This window comes from Apaloderma vittatum, unplaced genomic scaffold (genome assembly GCF_000703405.1).
Source record: "Apaloderma vittatum isolate BGI_N311 unplaced genomic scaffold, ASM70340v1 scaffold9409, whole genome shotgun sequence".
Classification (NCBI taxonomy): domain Eukaryota; kingdom Metazoa; phylum Chordata; class Aves; order Trogoniformes; family Trogonidae; genus Apaloderma; species Apaloderma vittatum.
Window position 1 is genome coordinate 2,209 of NW_009733503.1, and position 6,392 is coordinate 8,600.

Sequence of the window (6,392 nt, forward strand, 5' to 3'; positions counted from 1 at the left end):
AGGTCTATTGATGCTCTTGCCCAGGGAGTAGTGAGCACCAACCTGTTGCCATGATGCAACAAGCTCTTGTTCTGGTGCATTCCTTCCCCTGTCCTACTGCCATCTTAGCCCATGAGTCTGTATCTGTGTTTCACAGGCACAGACTATGAGAACGGGTCACCCAGGAGACCACATTATTTGGAGGAAGAGGATAGAGGCAAACAAGAGGAAGGAAAAAATGATAGAACCTCAAGTGCCCTAGGACAAGAATGAGGCTAATACAACCCCGAAGTCAGCAGACTGCATGCAGCAACCAGAAGACAACAGGGCATGATGTAAAGTCTGAGAAAGCTCAGCATAACACAGAGCTGGCTTTCTGACATTACTGACTGCTGAGCGGTCCTAGCTCATGCCAATGTTTTGCAAAGTTTGCTGTGTGAGCTGGGAAGTGCTCTGGGCTAAGCTGTTTATGATTGCTTTTCCATGCTGGCTAAGATGGAAAAAGTAAAATTGAGCCTTCTGGACTCGTAAGCGTGTCTAGGTCACACTTAACTCTTAACATTTCCCTTTTTCTTGTCAAAATGGGAACCAGAGAGCAAAATCATTCAGGGCCAAAGCACATGATTCACTGAGCCCTAAATTAACGTTTTGTGTAGCTTTTGTGATAAATTTCTGGTTGGGGAATGGGTCTGGTTTAGATTGTGCTTATTTTATTTCTGAAAATTTTAAGGAAGCTTCAAAGGAAAAGCTTGTTTGCTATTAAGTGGTTTGAATGCTTGAAGATAAGTTGTTTTCTGTCAAAACTTCATCACTTTCAAGTGAGCATGTAGGTGGTTCTTATGGTCAGCACAATCACCCACAAGAATGTCATTCAGCTCTGGTGGGAGTGGCAGAGTTAACTTGGACAGGTATGTCTTTGAGACTACCTACAGAACTTTTCTGGCTTGCTTTGTGCACGTGGTGCTGCAGAGACCTTCAAAGCATTGCGTAGGCCTCTGAAAATCAAGGTAACCCCCAGAGAAGTGTACGTGAGGTTAAGGTTTAGCTGCAGCAGGCTTAATTTTTTCCTGCTCATATTGCCACATTACTGTACTCGGGTGAAATATCATTGGTGGGAGGCAGAACACTGAATCTCTGCATCCCACTCCCCAACTGGACCTGCAATGGAAGGAGGACAAGGAGCACAAAAGGAGAATGTGGTAATAAAGGAAGTGAAAATTAATTCAGAGAATAAGTCTTGGAGACAGCCCACTCCCCTTGTCAATTCCCTTCTCTTTGCCCTACAGCCTATATTACAAAACCTCTGGGTTTCTCAGCACTTGGTAAGATGTTACACTATTTGCAGAGATGGAGTTCATGTCAGATGAGGACCCCTCTGGATTCTGTCTCTGTTCCAGTGCATTCTGCACCTGGGCAGTGTTTGACAGAGTTGTTATCACTGGAAAAATCCCCAAAGGCATGGAAAGTTACATGTTTGTGGAACCAGAAGGCACTAGGATGTGTATGAGTAACTAGATCACTGGAGAACCCTCCTAGGAGAGAAACCACAGCTGAGTGGACAAGAAAAGATCCCCAAAATTTACAAGTGATATGAGCGATGCTGAGGGTTTCAGTGCAATTTTACAGGCTGGAGCATGATAAAGAGAATCACCATAAAAAAACCCAGTACTTTTCGTGTTTCTGATGAATGTATTTGTGTACTAGACAAGAAAGGCAGTTAATGTCTGTGAGAAGAAATGTAAACAAAACCCCCATTTTCACTAGAGGTAGAGTTCATGGCTGCATACTATCTGCACAAATCTGAGTTTGTGTTCTTTTTAAGTTCCAGACAGCTCAGTGGCTGTGGAGACCTTTGTGAAGGTACATGAGTGAGAGCCCAAGCAATGCTGCAGTCTTTCCTCCAAGCAAAGCTACTCAGCCCTTCCTTGAGGGCTACTTAAAGAAGGCACATTTGCTAGTTTGGTGGGGACTGCACCATTGTCAATTCCATTTGAGAGGAAGATGTACCGTTGTGGTGGATCCACAACAGAGCAGCAGCAGCATGTGACTCACTACAACTTTTTCTCCTGCTGTACACATTAATGGAAAGGTCCTGGCAGCAGGTAGATCAAACACACATTGAGTTGCACAGATTTATACTTCTCTGTTTTTCTTTCAGGCTTCCTGCAGGCCAGACCAAGGACGTAGTTCTAAGATTTTCTTCGCTTTGAGAAAGGCTCTTTGAAAACATGTGAGATACTTACTAGAAAACTTGGGGCATAGGGCTCTGGTCTGTCATACTTACACTTAGCCTGGTTCTGTCTCTATAATCTGAGTTACCAGATAAGACAGTTGTCTTCATAGTAAGCTGCTAGGAAGAAACAGCACTCAGGGAAAGCAGACTTGCTTAGATGAGGAAAGAAAATAGTTTTGTTTCCTAAAATACATATTGCTAAGATAACTGGTGCTACTTAAAAGTATGCCATATCTGGCAGAGGCAGGTTGTGTAACTTTTAAAACCATTTTAAAAACATTTTCTTGCTGTGTTAAGCCTTGTTTCTATACTATACCTTGCTATAATACACAGTGTTTACAAAAACAGTCCTTTCCTTCTCCCTAAGACACAGCTTTAGCATGCCTGATAGACACACGACTGACCTACTAAGTCTGTTTTCTGCTTGCATTGCACAACCATTTTTTGTTTAGCAAATGGTCACATGGATTTGTGTAAGGCAGTCACATCGGTGCACCAGTCATAGAGGCATGCAGTGTGGGCCCATTGCAGAATCATGTACCACACGAGCAAGTCATTATCCACACCATGATCAACCTGATCAAACATGACCTAGTCTTTCATGTCTGCTCTCATCTCTCTTCATAATGGAGAAACAAATTTGGTGATGGTAGGCAAATTTATTCATGATGGAGAAGAGAACAGGATGAAGCAAACTCAGATGTTTATTACTTCTGTTACATTCCTGTCATCAGCTGCTATTGTCACCCAGACTGCATATTATATTATCTTCTATTAAGCTTGTATTCATATATTAAATACTTGGGGTATGTACTGTCTTTGTTCTCCTCTCCTTTGCTTATTCCTTTCAAGGTGTTCTCTCTGATATGGATCAAAGCTCTCAGTGGCATGACTTAAACTCATAGTTCTGTTTGGAGTCTAGTCTATGATGCAAGTCTAAAGAGTCCACAATGTTTAGGACAGTCACCAGAATGATTTTCCACTGAGGAAGGCATAGGTATGCAGAACCAGGAGAGGATGAAAGCTGGGAGCAGTGTTGAAGTTGTGGAAAGACATTGATGTAAGGCTGTGAGAAGTTCATGGTGTATGGAAGAGCCCGTAGGAGGCTGAATATGGAAGGCAAACAGTGAAGATCATGAGCAAGTACTGAAGCAATCAGTAAAAAGAGAGCGGTGAGTTGCTGACTTCCAAGGAGCAAGGATTATATGTATTCACTCAATCCTTTATATCACAACTAAGTTTTCAAATTTTCAGCATGCTTGTTCCCAATTAACGTACATTCTGTCCAGGCACCCCCTGTCAGTTCTTGGTGAAGTTCAAATCCTAGGTTTATCGAAACTGACTCTCAGGCATCAGGTTTTATTAAAATAAATATTTTAATACAGTAATAAAACAGCAGCATGGTCAGTTTGCACAGAGGGCCTCCAGAGAGACGTCCCACTCAAACAAAAAAAATCCCTGGACATCCTTCACAGAATCACAGAATGTCAGGGGTTGGAAGGGACTTCGAAAGATCATCTAGTCCAACCCCCCTGCCAGAGCAGGATCACCTACAGTAGGTCACACAGGAATGCATCTGGGCAGGTTTTGAAAGTCTCTGGAGAAGAAGACTCGACAACCTCCCTGGGCAGCCTGTTCCAGTGCTCTGTCACCCTCACAGTGAAAAGGTTTTTCCTAATGCTTCTGTGGAACTTCCTATGCTCTAGCTTGCACCCATTGCCCCTTGTCCTGTCATTAGACATCACTGAGAAGAGCCTGGCACTGTCCTCCTGACACTCCCCCTTGACATATTTATAAACATTTATGAGGTCACCCCTCAGCCTCCTCTTCTCGAAGCTGAAGAGACCCAGCTCCTTCAGCCTTTCCTCATAAGGGAGATGTTCCACTCCCTTCATTATCTTTGTGGCTCTGCGCTGGACTCTCTCAAGCAGTTCCCTGTCTCTCTGGAGCTGAGGGGCCCAGAACTGGACACAATATTCCAGATATGACCTCACCAGGGCAGAGTAGAGGGGCAGGAGGACCTCTCTCGACCTACTAGCTGGAGAGTAGAGTCCTAGGAGTCCCTTCTAATACACCCCAGGATGCCATTGGCCCTCTTGGCCATGAGGGCACATTGCTGGCTCATGGTCATCCTGCTGTCCACTAGAACCTCCAGGTCCCTTCCCTCTATGCTGCTCTCCAACAGGTCAGTCCCCAACCTATACTGGCACATTGCATTATTCTTTCCCAGGTGCAAGACTCTACACTTACCCTTGTTGAATTTCATAAAATTTCTCCCTCCTGAACTCTCCAGCCTGTCTAGGTCTCTCTGAATGGCAATACAGCCTTCCGGTGTGTCAGCCACTCCTCCCAGTTTTGTGCCATCAGCAAACTTGCTGACAGTGCTCTCTGTTTCCTCATCCAGGTCATTGATGAATATATGGAAAAGCACTGGTCCCAGCACTGACCCCTGAGGGACTCCGCTAGACACAGGCTGCCAACTAGATTCTGCCCCATTGACTACAACTCTGGGTTCTTCCTTCAACCAGTTCACAATTCACCTCACTACTTGACCATCCAAACCGCACTTCCTCAGTTTAGCTATGAGGATGCTGTGGGAGACGGTGTCAAATGCTTTACTGAAATCCAGATAAATGACATCCACTGCATAAACCACACCCTTACAGACTATTCACTTGCCCCTCATGTGACAGTTCGGTCCAGTGGTAATAGTTGGGTCTAGGGTCTTCTTGTTCCCTGTTGGGTCCGAAAAATGATTCCAGTCTGACATCTTCTGACTCTGTGTTGCATTTCTGGACTTCCAGACAGGCAGTTATTCAGTTGCACTAGTTGACCTTGGTGTTGATGGCTGTAGCCTTGAAGTCTCCTTCTCTTCTGATTTACACAGTTTAGGGAAGCCCTATTTTGACTAAGTAGGCACATGTTCAGTAAATCTAAGCAAAAATTTACAGTTCTCAGCCTCAGGTTGCAGCAACTCTAACTACTTACACTAAGTAAGAAAAACTAAGCAAATCGTATGCTAAATCACAGAATATTCTAACTCAAAGTGATTCATTCATCCTATCTGAAACTTAGGTATTTAAGCTAAATGACTAATATCTCTTAGCACTGAGAGGAGTTCATGCTCAAGGGGAGTGTTGCCAGGTGTGCAATCCAGTTGCCATCCAGAGAGAAGCGGGCTCATATACACATCTGCCATTGGTAAAAGATCTCATTGCTCCCACGCAGCCATGCTGCCCAGCAGAGAAAGCTCAAGGCAGGCTCACTTAGTCTGTCATACCATCTTTATGAGATAAAATGGTTGGCTTGTAGTCAAATGGCATATAATAGGAAAAAATTTACTTGAGATTCCTTGTACCCTCAAATTTCTTTGTTCGCTCTGCTCCTTTGTGGGTTTCCTAGAGGACTTCTTGACCCAGCTATGGCCTTAACCTTCTTTGGAGCTTATACTGAACTGCTGCTCGTTTGGTTGAGTGTATCCACCACAGACTCATGAGCAAGAGGTCGTTGGTTCTTGTGGAAAAGGGAAATATAGGTGTCTGCTCCACCAGCAATGTCCACAAGGACCTTAGGAGCTGGAACAAATAGCTATGTCAGAGCCACAGCATTGCCTGCAGTGGGACCTCACAGAGTCTAGGTTCTGCTAGCTTGAAGGAGGGCATTAAAAAAACCCTGTTAAATGGAACAGCCAGGGAAAACTGATGGGCATGCAAAATACAGCTGGCTCAGCTAGATTCAAGTTTGCAGAGTAGCCTGTCAGAAGCAGCCTTTCCGAAAACAAAAAGCAAACGTATATTCCTAACTGCATAAGGAAATGCAAGACAAGGTCCAGACAAACAGAACCAGCGAGGACCTATGTCAGCAAAGCCCAGTTTGGACAGACACCACCACTGCACTGAAATCTGCAGGGGCTCAGCCATCTCAGAGAAACTGCCAGCGCAGAAGCGTTGAGGGAAATGCTTTCCAGTTTCCTCATTTCACGCCACAGATAAAACTTTTGGGGAGGGATGGAGCAACATCACACCACCTTTGCTGGCTGACCTTTTTCTCATTCTGAAGCAAGAATAACACACTGCTCATACACAGCTCACAGGTAATCATGTGTGTTGTAATGCCTTGGTGACACACACACACAAGTTAAAAGCATTGCATGGCGGAAGGACTCAGTGCTTGCAAACAC